At 35.1% G+C, this 14840-nt stretch overlaps 1 protein-coding gene across 1 annotated transcript in view; it reads right to left on the minus strand.

Moving 5' to 3' along the window:
* Positions 1-14840, minus strand: part of LOC111934607 (uncharacterized) — a 370779-nt gene that overhangs the window by 210512 nt on the left and 145427 nt on the right. Inside the window, exon 6 of the transcript XR_015275208.1 lies at positions 7423-7514. The gene's annotated coding sequence lies outside the window, so the exon portion shown is untranslated. The remainder of the gene's footprint in view (positions 1-7422; positions 7515-14840) is intronic.

Below are 14840 nucleotides of genomic sequence, written 5' to 3' on the forward strand. Positions count from 1 at the left end.
TCAGTTATACAACCTCGGAGTGACTTTGCACTGATGTCACTGCTTGATTCCTGAAATGTCAGTATTTCAGTCTAGAGAGTCCAACCTGAGAGCTACCTGTGATCCATGTGGTTGTGGAGGAACTTCCTCTCTATGAGGCTGCTCAGGCACGTCCCTCCTGCCAGCCTAATGATGACTGATTTTGTGGAGGGATAAAGCCCAAACAAAAAGCCAGAGTAAGTAAGTTGTTGAGCCTTACATGCAAAACTCCCTTATCAGGAGTCCAAGCCATGTGTTATTACTGCAAAGCATCACAGAGAACTGCATGCAGGAACAAGTACAGATACTCTGACTCATGGGTGATGCAAACATCTTTTGAGACTTCTCTTTCAGGATTAACTTTTGGAGAGCAGAAATCAGAATATGAACTATTCTTTTTATTCCCTCCTTCTTCATTACAATTGAGAAGCTGGAGATAAAGGCTTTATGAACAGAGAGAAGAATTCACTGGTGTTTTCTTCTCTACACACAAGCTTGTTTTATGTCATGATTCTTCTCATTGCCTCCTTTTCCTTTAGATAATTAAAAAAAAAGTGACAACCTTTTAGTGCCACAGTTGGATTTCCCTCACCCATTTGGTTGATAAAACTAGAAATCCACCAGGCCCATGTACTTCTGGAGAGTAACTGCCTATTTGATTTTTTTCATTTAGTCAATATTAATTATGCTCCTGCGAATAGTATTTCTGAAGATGTTTATGGAAAAGAACTTTTTGATGATTTAGCACATATTTTCAAACAGATGTCATACAGAATTGACATTTGGAGCATAGATCTATCCAATAATGGATCTTTTCCACAGTAAATTAATTGGTTTTGTCATAGACACTCACCAGGACCACAAACCTTGTGGGATGGATTTTAGTTTTTATTCAACAGGGAAACAGACTTCGGCAAATTCAGCTGAATTGCTTTGGTTCCTTAATCTTATTTGTTTCTGTTATTGTACTATAACCAAATAAAAGACTAAAATAAAACCCCAAATATGAACATCTCTAAATACTGCAGTCAGAATTTGTAACAGTGCGTGAATTTCATGGCTGAGTTTTAAGGTTGTATCCAGATGACCCAGAACTCCAAATATTCAAAACCTAATAGCTCCCAAAATCCTAGTCACAACTGGAAACCTAAGGTTAGTAATATATAGGCTTAAACACATGTCTTGTATGAAAGACATCAAGACTGTGCAGAATATAGAGGATAACTCAGCCTGACCTCACTGCAGAAAGAGCATATGTACAAGGAAAAGCAATTTAGCAGATTTTGTATTTTAAGCCTGTGAGGGACCCATATTTCAATCATTACTGTGATGTCTAACATCTGAAGGTGAGCAAATCTTAAAAGACTCTTCTCATCAGCCTGGGAAAACATGTCTTACTGACACTTCCAAGATAACAACTATGAGATGATTAAACATCTTCCAACAAGTTCAACTCCTCCTCTCTTCTCCTGTCTCTTAAAACAATTGAACTTACAGGAAACCTCTAACAAACAAAAGCATTTGGAGGAAATATTGTGTTCTGCTTCTTGTGGTGTAAAGGAAGAAGACAAGAGTATCTTGTTTCACTGTTGTGTTTTAATGAGAAAAACGACCCCCTTGCTTTTTATCCTTCAATTCAGAGCACATGAGAGGCATACTGGAACCCAATAATACTTCCTTGAATGACCAGTAAAAACCTGTTTGTTCCATTCATTTTAAAATAATAAAAATTACCAGACTCTCATGTCAACCTGAGCAATCTGTTAAATGCAGGCACTGGTAAATGACCCTTCTTGAATAATAATTAATTCCTACATGACTTGGAAGTATGTATTCAACTAATAACAGACATGAAGGTATTTGTTGAGTTTTATTGGATTTTAAGCACAGGTAATTTGTTTTCATTTCCTTCTTTATCATAGATACTTTTCCCATTTTTGCTATATAAAATCAGAGTATCATATTCTTTGTTGAAAGCAATATTAAATTACTTTTAGGAAACAAAGAATATTATATATGTTTTTTTCTGATCTGCTTTTAACCAGAATAAAGCTGCACATCTGGTATATTTTAGTTTTGGGATATGGAATATCTCTGTCTTTCCCAAACATTGTCTACTGTAAACCAAACTGAACAACTTTCGGAAGTGTTCCTTTTTCACTGAAATTTGAACTCTATGGAGAATGCTTGGCATATGGATTAAAAATGGATGTGAAAAACCAGTCATGATTGGAACAAAGGGATTTTTTTTAGACCACAGGAATGGATATAAACTTGAAGGTGCAATCCATCCTAGCTTCAGTTATTAGGATATATAATTTAGAAATCAGGACTGGATCTAAGCCAAAGGTGATAAATGAAGACAGCATACTTATAAATGATGGCATACAGGAAGGAGAAGTACATAGGGGTTTTTTTATGGATTCTAAGTGCATTTTTATACAGGAATCAAATTTACAGTGCCAGGATACATATTTCAAATGAAATTGAAGTCGCACTATTTATTTCTGCACTGAGTCAGAATTACAGAAAAGCCAAGCAAAAGGGTGGTCCTTTCCATTGTGTTTCTGCATAAAAACCAAGTGTCTGTGTTTCGATGCAAGTAACTCAGGCTTAAGGTTATGCTAATTCCGAGCCTGATGCAAACTGAACACCCTATGCTGTACAATTACAATATAACTCCCAGGGTTTTATTACAGAGTAACAGAGCACTTCCTGAATAAAATTAATCAGTAAGAGTAGAATCCCGTCCCAAAGGACTAAATTCAAACCATCACTGTTCACTTTTATCTCAATTCTGTGCTTGAAAAAAAGAAAGTAGCCTAGCCAGCTGTTCAGCTGCATTTTTTTATCTGAAGCTCTGACTGAATGAAAATCTGATTACACAATAAAAAGATCAAAATATCATATCTTTTTTTTATAATGAATTTTAAATAACAAAAAACCCCAGAAATCATCTCCAGCCTGCCCTGTGGGACTGGAAAGCCAAGGTAAAGCAGCAAAGACTTGGAAACAACTTTGGTATTGAGAATTCAAAGTCCCATACAAACACCGAATGAACCTCAAAACTCCAAGGCTAAACTGAATTGTTCATCTGCTCCCCCTGAGCCAATATTGAGAGGAATAGAAACTGAGAAAAGCATTTTTCCTTCACGGATCCTTTTAAACTATGGCAGAAGCAATGGAGGTCAAGCATGGCCTCATTTTATGGATTGCTGTTCGATGATAGGCTCAGCAAAGTGGAAAATATGCACTGATTAGAGTGGTAGAAAACAAGCCTTTAACTTCTATTGGACAGCATCTTCCCTTCCTCCTCATTCGTTTTATGATGCATGCCTTCAATTGCAAACTACTATAAAAAGCTTCCTGAAATTCTTGGCACTGCCACAGATCTGATTCCACAGTGGCTTCCAGTGATTAACAGAATGCTAGAAAGTGCAAGACAAACAAAGATCAGGTGAATGGGGAAAAGCAACGAGAGTACCATAAAAAGTGCACATAAAGTACATTCCGCCAACAGAGCCAATACTTATAAAAGGAGTGTAGGTTTTGAAAGTCAATCCCTCCCATTCTGAGCAGAAACCAGATGAATTTGTAAAGGTTGTGTTTTCTGTGTCTATGAATATATTTCTAAAAAAATCAGAACTGTAGCTTAAATGGCAGAGAGAGAGCAACAAACACTAAAATTCATTTGTTTCACTGAAATCTCAGTCTGTACCTGAACTTTTTCATTGACCAATAGTAAACTTGATCATCTGCAAATAAATTATTAAAATGCTAACTGTAAGGTTGTACATTATAAATCCTGAATATATTATAATTTTGTTCCTCCAAGCAGCTCCTTAAAATGCATATTTAACTAATTTATCCTACACTTTGTGCCCCTGTGGCCCTGGAAGGTAAAGCAACATCTCTCATAAGAAATATTAACATTGCCTGTTTATCAAGGCATCCGTGAAATACAAAAGCAATAAAAGTGCTAGTGTGCACACTCATTTACTATTGAAATATCACAAAAATTATTCAGTGTCAGAAATCTAATTTTGTATGATATTTCTATATATTTTAGCAGTTAATTTTTTCAGTATTACTGAATTAATATGCTTTGAATACCCCTGTAGCTACAGTGGAAAAATGGACCAACACACTTATTTAGCTCTGCTACCCAAATCCATTAGACAAATTTTCTTTACAGCAAAGCATTGATGAATGAAATGTCCCATGCTAATGTAAGAATAATCAATTTAGAATGCTTATGACAATTAACAAAGCTAGAGATAAGCCTTGAAAGCACCACGCTTTGTCAGCCCTGATTTGGATTAAACTTGTACTAATAGGATCATTTTTCTTCCAAAAGGTACTCCTTTTAGGCAGACCTATCAATTAATATGAATTATACATGTATAAAAGAACTTATGTCATTAATTAGACAAATTAATTTTTATGATGCAGTGAATAGACTAACACCAGATTATATGAGATATCATTCTCCCAATTCATACGTATTTGGAACAAATGAATAGTTTACATTTGCATGGTTATTACAGAATCAATCATTATTAATCAGTGACATCATATTGGACAGTTTAATATAATGTTTTAAATTTCTCATGGTGACCAGGTATATTCAAGTTCATACTTTCAAAGACAAAGTTTTACTCGGACTCCCATGTTTTCACTGGGAACAGCACTGCAGACATCCCAGGGAAATACAAGCACAGTGTGTAATGTGCTGTGTATTTCAGTATATGTGTGATGATAAAAAGAGGCAAATTAAATAAATATAATCTGACTCTTCTGGCATCAATTTTAGCTGTAGAATTGAAAACATTCAAAAATTTAGAAGGGCTTATGTTAATGCTGGCCCACACTTTGATCCTGAAACACTGTTTTATTTCAGCCACTTGTAATTTACCACTCATTGCTTCCTTTTGCCTTTAAGCCTAATGCATATATGTTTCAAAGTGGACTGAAAACCTTTACAAAACAAAAAAGTATATTTGAAAAATCAGGCTCTTGGAATCCCTGAAAGTGTCTGAATTTTAAAAGTTTGAGTATTTACATGGTAAGTATAATTCTCCAAATATTAAGTGTTAAATCACTGCCTATTAGTATCTCCCTCATGGAAAAGATAATACAGTGATTTCCATTCAGATGTGTTAGGAACTATTAAACACTTATTAAAGTTATTTTAAAACTTTGCTTGCTTTACATTTAATGAAGTGAATGAAGGATGGAAAAACCTACACACTTTATGCACATTCAATTCTTAAAAATTACTTCTTGCCACATACCACCTTTTATTCACTATTTATACGTTGGCTGTAGCCAAATATAGGGGAAAAATTATTCCTGACTACCTTAGTTGGCTTTCAAAGAAATAGGATAGCAAACCCTCAGAGAGGAAAGTATTTAAATGACCAGCCTGCCTCTGATAAAGCGCTAGTCTTGGGGAACATGTCCTCTTGCTGAACTACAGGAAAAGCAGCAACTGCAGGCCCAGCCCCCAAAGACTAATAAACCCCCCCAGCCCTATCAGGGATAACTTTAGCCAAAGAAAACTGAGGGGTCACAGTCCAAGGAAAGCGCTGCTCCATGTCATGTGACAAACCTCTTGTATTCCCAGCCTAAATTTACTCCTGGTCAGTTTATAGGAGCTCCCGGCTCCGCAGCCACAATGCTGGCTCTGTACCTCTCCTCAGTCCCTGTTTTGTCAGGCTCAACAAGCCAAATTCAGTTTGCCCAGTCCCACAAGAAAACTCCCTGCCTGCCTACAAATACCTGCAGCCCTCCCTGGACCTGTTCTGAGTCCCTCTTTGGTGAAGGCTGAGCAGATCTGGTGCAGGATATTCTCAGATGCCACCAATCCCTCAGAACACCCACATGAAAACATGAAAACCCACCCTGCCTGGAAAGGAACCCTGCCTGGATAGATCTGAGCACCCTTGTGGGTTTTTCCATGAGGTTTGTGGCGTTTGCAATGCCTTAAGAACATGCCACTCTGGCTTTGCTCTATTCAAGGTTCTTGGTTTTGATTTATCCTTGGATTTTCTAATTTGAAATGAGCGGCTACGCAGGGTCTACACAGGAAAATGCAAGCTCACCTGGAATGCTGAGCTCTACATTTCAAGTTTTCTGTTGTTAATTTATTGTGTCACCTTAGCACATAGAAAGTTAAAACTAGTTTTGGAGACCATGCAAAGCCCTTATTAAAATCCTCATTAAATCATGTGCTTAGAGGAGGGCTAATAACTTCTGATAAAAATTAGAATAGTAGAAGAATGCTCAACTGTTAATAAGAAGGGTCAAACACCAAATAATCACACAGTATAGCATTTCCACAAAGAAGAAAATAATCACCTGGAATTGGGGAGAAAAGTATATTTATATGGAGCTTATTCTCCACAATGTTTTTTGAATCAATTAACCTATAACTAAAGGATTTTTGCAACGCTAAGAAATACATGAGAAAGTAAAGGAATTTTCATTAAGCAGAAGAATCATAAGCAAACACAATTCTATCTTTAGCAAACACTCAGTATATTGCAATAGCTTTCTTCTTGGAGCAAACATAAAGACATGTTCTCCTATATGATTAATTATAATTAATAGGAAGCATGGACAGGTCCAAGCAGATGTTGAAAACAAATAAGGATTTACAGAACACCACAATGTGGTATAAAAATCTGAGTATATTTGGTACAGCTGGCTGTATATAATGCCTTTTGAATTTATAAGACTATAGCATCTGGCCTTCCAATGTCTTGCTACAAAATTTCAGTAAGTCATGGGAACATTTTTGTCCCATTTTCTTTTCCCGTTGATGGAAAAGAACCTATATAAACAGAAAAAAAAAAAATGCACTGCAAAGAGAACTGCTAACAGAATGTATCAAAATAAATGTCTTTAAATTTTAATTTAAAACGCTGAAAACTGAAATGTTAAGATTTTTCTTCTGCCCTAGTTTTAGATGCAGAAATCCTTGTAAGAGTGTAAAAAGTAAGAGTTATTTGATTTAATTTTTAATGGAAACAGATGTTAAAAAAATTAAAGTTGCATTGAAAAAGCATGTTGTAATAAATAAAAAAAATTAGAATATTAAAACAATTTTTAATAATTAGAAATGGAATTTCTTGCAATTTGAGTAGAATTCTTATATTCCCTTTATATACAAAGTCTACAATCATCAGAAACTGACAATTCTATCTCCTCCTCTGCCCATATTCCTCAATTAGAAGTTAGAGAGACAATTCATACAGGTGATTAACTTTTAGAAATACCTTACCGTGGTATTGAAATGATTCTGCACACTGCTTTTCAGAAATTGCTGATCTCTGCAGGTAGCCAAACAAGATCTGGGGATCACATACAATGACCATTTTTCTCAGATATTCATTCACACACCTGAGTTCTGTCAGCATGTCTAGAAAGCAGATGTGAACATTCACATCGGAAACGGAATTCTTGAAGAGGCAGCAGAAGGTACACATCAGCCCCTGGTTGCAAGAAAAGAGAAAGCAAAGTTGGATACTACTTGATCATTCTCAGGGTTTGATGAGATTGACTTATCCTTTGTCTTAGAATAAATGAATTAGAATTAAAGAAACAAATCTGGGCAATGTGCATATCCCCATGGTGCACTGTAGAAGACAAGGCAGGTATTTAGTATTTGCTCTGACATGGTGAGCTCTTCTGAAGTCACCACAGGAAATTCCCATGTCAGGGTTGCACCACTGCACCGTCAACAACTCACCCAAAACCCATAAAGCTGCCCAGTGTTTCAAGGTACAAAGAGACAACTGCTCACACAATTAACATTTTATTCCTGCAATATCTGAACATGTGGAGGTAGCCAACATGAGCTTGATTGCTCAATGGTCCCTATTGATCAGCAGAGTGCAAGATAACCTTTACAATTTTCTTTCTAACCTGTATAGATATTTTGTCTAGTTTTACTCAGAAAATAAACACATATAATATGATTAAACAAAAATGATTAATTATTGCTTTGACATTGTGAAAAAAGATCTGACTCGTGTCTTCTCTTGTGTTCCCTCTAAATAATAATTCATCAATGTAGTAAGTTTTTCATTAACTACTTGTTCAGTAGCTTCAGAAAGGTGTTACTGTATTTGTATCCTATTTAATATGAAATCATGGCCAAAACTTGGCCATGGTTTCCAATTAAATCTCTGCTGCTGATAAGCAGTATTTTGTAGCTAGAATTCTGTAATCCAGCTAGACCTGGATTGATATGCGTGTTTTCTTAATAGGAACAGCTGGAAGGAAAACAGCTGGAAGCTTTCATTGCCATGTGCATGTACTTTACATGCATTTGCCAAGGATCTCTCCAAGTCACCCTAAATGCATCTTTCTCTTCATAGGAGAACTTCATGTCTTCAATCATTTGATATATTAATGCTCCAACCTTCCTAGCACTTGCCCCTGGCATTATGATAGAGAGTGATTCCGTTTCCCATAGCACAGAACTTTGCCCATGGCTGAACACTTTTATTTTTGTCCTTCATATCATTTCTACAGCATGTGCTGGTGTGATGGATGTCTTCTTGGTGCCTTTGCCTCCTGAGTGCCTTTTAGCTTCCATCTGTGCTCAAAACTGATGGTTGTTATTATTTTGGTCTTTTCTCCTGGACAGTTCTGCTGCCCTTGCTCTTTAGGAGAGGATCTCAAGGATTGCTTTATTGAGTTCTCAGGAGCTGAGTCTCCTCTGCCTAGCAGAATCCATTAGGCACTCTCTGGGGCTTTTCAAGTTAAAGGCAGACATCACTTTTTAGTGCAATGAATAAGGATTTTTCTTTCTTTATGTGCTTTCAGAACACAAACAAACAAACCAACAAAACCCAAACCAAACCAGCAAACCTGTGTCTGCAGTTTTTGCAAGTTTATTTCCATGAAATTATTCTATTTCTCATAACTTCCTTTATCATCTATTCTGGCCAATATTATCTACAATAGAGGTCACTGAGTCCCTGCCACTTTCCACCAATGAGAAAATGAGAAAGACAATGAAAGAAGGGGGGACATGGTTGTGTGCTGTTGTTTTATTGTTTCTTTTTTAAACTAAGTATCACTTTACATAGAATTCTGCTGTTTTTACACACAGAAAATGGGTTTTCTAGAAAGCCAGCATTCAGTTCAACTCTATCTGGGTTTTTATACTTCCTTTTTGGGAAATTCATTAGACTGGCCATTTCTAATTTTTTTTTTATATTTTTTTCTACTGAAATATCAGAAGAATAAATATTTCAAAAATTAAAAACTAAAACTCCACTTGTTTTAGGAAAGTACTCACAAGGGAGTTGAATCTACTGTGCAGAGCTTTTGCCACCTGCAGAAGGGAAATGCTGGGTATTTCTTCCAAACCCACATATTTTGTGAATTCTGCACCTCCCTGCAAATTGGCTGTGCTAATGGAAGTAGAAGAGGAAAGTAGAGGACAGGGGAAAAGTGTCATGTAAATATTTCCCACTAACAGCCCAGATAAACATAGAAATACACAGGTCATGTTTGATTTTTAAAAATAATCTACAGATCTGAAGTCATATTTGAAATATAAAGACAACTGAAAGATACAAATCAGGATAGCTACATTACATATCTATTTGTGATGCATCAAACTTTGTATTAATTTCACATTGAGTATTCCAGATATTTAGGTATTTGTATACTATTTCATGTATCTATATGCATTTATAGGGCTTCTGAGACTACCAAGCTGAGACTATTTTTGAAAGAGCATATTTTATTTCAAAATATACAGACATTGTCCAAAACTGGAATATTTTTCAAAATATATTAGATTAAATAAACAACACCTTTACTGAAACTGCACATCCAAATCCCATACCACATTCTATGTTGAAGATTACAAACCTATTTTTACTTCCTCTACACATGCACACAAACAGACCTTCAGCTATTTAAAGAAAGCTTCCAAGAATTGAGGATGAACTTAGAGTATTTACATGAATAAGAGTTTTGTCATTGCCTTTAGTAGAGCAAGATATCAAAAATTTGGCTCATTCATCTGAAAACAGAACTTTCCCCATTAGCAAATTTCTAACACTTACACATCTCATCTATTCTTAGGGGTGGGGCAAATCTGAAAGTGAGAGGACTAATCACATTAAATTTATCTTCCTGAATGTGCTCAGCACCCACCAGAGAACTAAAATTAATCTGCTGACATTTTTATTCTATAAATGCTTTAAAGAAAATTGGGAGACTGAGTCACCAAAAGGTTTATTTTCAGTAAACTTAAGCACAGCCTCTTACAAGAATTTACAGGAAAACCCCAGCTTTAAATAATGCCAAATGCTTTCTTATAAACTTCCACACTATATTTGCTGATCAGTAATATATTCCTGATAAATAATGGATGAGTCACATAGGTTCTAGCATGAAAGACAGTAATAAGTCAGTGTAAGATACTGCTATGCATTTTCCTATATCTTTCCTCATGATACCTAAAACCTGAAGTAATTATAAATGTGGAATCATATTCTCTGATATTGCAGGCACTTTATATCTTTTTATGTTGACTCATACCTTTAAAGTATTTAAATTAATTGATAATTCCATATAAATCTCATATTACTTTTGTTATTATAAATATTTTTAGTGCACATTTTTTCAGGGTATTTAATTTCTACAGTATAAAAATCTAACAGAAAATACAATGTAATAAAACATTTTAAAATGCTTTTTTCATGGCCTAGTCAAATTATTGCTAATTGAAAGAAAACTAGCAAAGTATGGTGTGCTGAACATTTTACCCCATTTTATATTTTAGTATAATCTGGTACAAGTAAAACTTTTAATGGTCCCCATCCTTTGACAGTTTCAAGTGAGCTTTACAAAGCCATCTATAAGCTTCATAAATAATATCCATGTGGCTTTTAAGTAATTTATATAGTCTTTTCAATGGAAATAAGCAAGCCACCTAATCACTGAGCATGCATTTAGTTTATTTTAAGGGTTAGCCTTTTCATTATACAACAATTTCTAGGGCTTATAAAATAAAATACTAATCCCTTTATAATAAAAGAGGTAATCTTTTAAATAAAAACCATATTTGAAGTACTTTTGATGAAGAATAATGACAAAACTAATTGTTTGCTATAAACATATAATATAATAAAATCCAAATCTCACAAATAAGAGTTAGGGGACTTGAAAGAGGCACCTTTGCCATTGCACCATTCATGGTTTTGGTTAGAGTGTATTCAGAGCATAAGTATTTAGGATACTTCATTCTTCTCTCTTATGCAGAGTCCCCGGACAAAATAACAAATTCCCTGAGATATAATGGGTGGAGAGAGCAACCCAAACCTGTTGCCCAAATAAATTTCAGGTTTCTTCCACAGCAGCTTTTGGAAATTCTGGGCTTCACTTATCATTCACAAAGTGGCAACAGACTATAATATCATTGCATTGGGCACTAGTATTTTTCTCCACTGGATTTTTTTCTTCACACTGGATTTCTTCAAAGTCCTCAAAACTAAGATTCGACTCTCTTTGATACAAGAGTTCATCATTGAATATTAATGATATTATCTTTTATCAAGTAAATTAAGTTACTTTCATATAAAATTTACACCAAATCAGAAGTTGCACTTTACATTTCACTATCCTAAATTCCAATAACTTTATCTAGAGAGATGGCAAGTTGTTCCTTTATGATGTAAAAATACCCCTGTTATCTGCTTAAGAAAGGTACACTTCACTAAATACAAGGTTACTGCAGTCTTTTAAAGAAACAGATTAAAGTGGGAAATGTCTTTCAACTCTCAACAGGCAGCTCCTTCTTTGCTCTTAAGGACAGTGGAAAAGTAAGGTAGAAAGTCTTAACCTATTATGATACGTTCTCTCTCTGTATGCCCTATGCACTCAGCAGCAGGAGAAACACAGATTTTGTTCTACAAAATGCTATATTTTGTTCCCACATTTAGATAGTCAGTTGTCTAAAGCAACCTTCAGGTTTTTAAGTAATTTTATTAAAATCATGTCTTGTCACCTTTCATGGTGAGACAAAGGTACTGAGCACCACATAATCTCCTGTGCTTAACAAGGAAAAAATTACTGAAAGGCATAAAAACCCCCAAACAACCAGAAACCCCAAACACACATTACTTAGATTGATTTAATGACTTACTGGTAAGCAGACAGCAGACTATTTGACAAAGATCCCTTTGAGAAATTTAAACTAGAGCTGCATACATGAAAACCTAATAAACATCAGAGCTGGATAAAAAGTCAGATGTGATCTTGTCCTGTAGAAATGTCTGTATCAAAGCACAGAGCACCTTAACACTGACTAATTCCATCAAAAGGGCAGTACCATGTGAAGAAGTGAACTAGAACTCATACCTGCATCACTACAACAAAGGGAAATTTGGTGGTGAAATGGCTCCACAGGTTTCAGGAACAGATGCTTCTCCTTATCTGTGCCTCCTTCACTTGGCATGAATAGAATATCAAAGGAATGTGGAGTTGATATCCAAAGGCACAAGTATTATTTGGGGAGAAATATGATAAAGGAAGACAGAAATCAATAACTTAGGGAAATAAATACTAAGGCCTTTGCTTCTGTGATGTCTAATTGCCCAAAGGAAGGGCATCACCCTCACAGAGAGCTGGTCCTGCTCTGTCTCACTCAAACCCTTCTGCTGTGCCAAGCACAAACACATTGAATGGCAGTCAGATCATCCTTTTTTTCAAGACAGTACCAGAAAGAGGTAATTTGCTGGAAATCCCCTTTCATTAAAGCATTCTGCAACATTGCTGCATTGAGTAAGAAAAGTAATCTTTATTAATGTTGGAAACATGATCTATTGCCCTTTCCTTCCATGAACACACACCAGTGAGGGGTGCTGGTACTGTCTGCCCTATCCCTTCTATATGTGCTGCTGAAGGTGTGTCTTTATCCATAGTGAGGATGCATTTGTTTCCTCTTTCACAATTTAAGTGGGATTTTCACACTTGCACTTTACAGCATTGGATTTAGTCAAGTTGTTTATTTCAGTAAAAATATCTTTCTGCTTCCTTTATTCCCTGAACGCTGAGAATGGCATTTTACAGTTTCTCTGTGTACCGTCTTAGGAAATTAGAGATTTGTTACACCATGAATCTGAGACCAGTAAAAAGGCACAAAAAGTTCACTGTTTCTCAATTAAAATGAGTTTGTTTCAAGTCAATATTTCTTCAGTTGCAGATTTACTGTATGCTACCTGCTAGTATTTACATAATATACAGTAATTGCTAAGAGACGTGTTGAAAATATACCATTAGTATTATTTACTCCAGGAATCCAAGTGTAGAAACCAAAACATATCATGAATTTTTAATATTTTTCATAAAACAATGACCTTCTTTTTGCTTCGGTTTCAAATATGGCAAAGAAAAGGCCATCGACCTGAAATATTTCTTGTATACAGTAAGAGCCTGATCCAGCAGTCTTTGCAAAAGTGAAAGTCCCATTGACTTATGTTAAATGTAGCACTTTTCTTACAAGAGAACTGCAAATTCAAGCACTAATTAGGTCCCTGGACAGAGTCTCAAAAGCACTGGTAAGTGAACCTAAGAAGCACTGATACTGTGCAATCCAAACACTATAAATATGGCAGTAACAAAGCTGAATACAGCAAACTTCACAGCCCCATCCTGCGAATCCATATTAATATAAATAGCCTTACTCATACTCTATTATAAATATGGGAACAGTTAAAGAGATTGTAGGTCTTTATTCTGAAGAAACTTGGTCTTTTCAATTCCCTTAAATTTAGCAAACAGATGTATTCTTCTCAATTTAATTTAAAAAGGATTGAAAATCGCTTCTTTTCAGAATATATTTGATTTACGTGTAGTAGTCTGCCATTTTCCACAGAAAAATATAGCTACAGACACTGTGATATTTTTTATTTTCTCCCCACAGGTATTTTGCTAGCTTCTTGTCCTTTTTTGTATTTAGTATTTGAAATTACAATAATTATTATAGCTGCATTTTAATCCTATCAAATTAGATATGACACGTTTATAAATATTATTTCTTATAGCATTTCTGCTCACTTGCATTCATATTTACAACCAAACCACATAAATAAAATGTTGTTTTCATGTAAGAATTCTAGATGGCATTTTACACTCATTTCTTAACCCAAAACATTACAAAAATAATCAGAAATCTAAACTGCTTTAAGATATCAGCTACTCTTATGAGGAGGAGCAAAAGGCACTATCATATGTCAAGCCCTGAAAAAGGATTGAGAGTTTGAATATTTTATATTGTTCCCTTGTGTAGTGGACTGTCTATAAGTTTTCAGCTATCACATGCAGAAAAAGTATTCTGTCTTACATAGAAATGAAATTGCTCTTTAGCAAACTACTCATGTTTACTTGCCTAATCAACATCACATGAAAAAGGATTTAATCTGATATTATTGGTTTAAATTTGAAAAATGGAAGATGCTGCTTTCCAGGGTATCAATACATGAGCTCATAAAATGAGTTTCTAATAATTACAGTTGTCCCCAGTTCATCAAAGATAAAGAGAGTGAAAGAAAAAATATTTAGAGAATAATTCTCATCTTGTTAACTTATGCAATTAGTGGTATACAGGCCGAGTTAAAAATATTTAGAATATAGTTAGCACCTTTTTGTCTATGTTAACTCTGTAGTATTTTAACATGTTGGAAGATGAATGATGTGTTAATTTTGTCCTGTTTGGCTTTTTTGTCAGCATTTCATAGCTACTCCACATGACATGAATTTCTGAGCACCTGAGAAAAGGTGCAACCTCTGCA

Source organism: Cyanistes caeruleus, chromosome 12 (assembly GCF_971803275.1).
Source record: "Cyanistes caeruleus chromosome 12, bCyaCae1.hap1.1, whole genome shotgun sequence".
NCBI classification, from domain to species: domain Eukaryota; kingdom Metazoa; phylum Chordata; class Aves; order Passeriformes; family Paridae; genus Cyanistes; species Cyanistes caeruleus.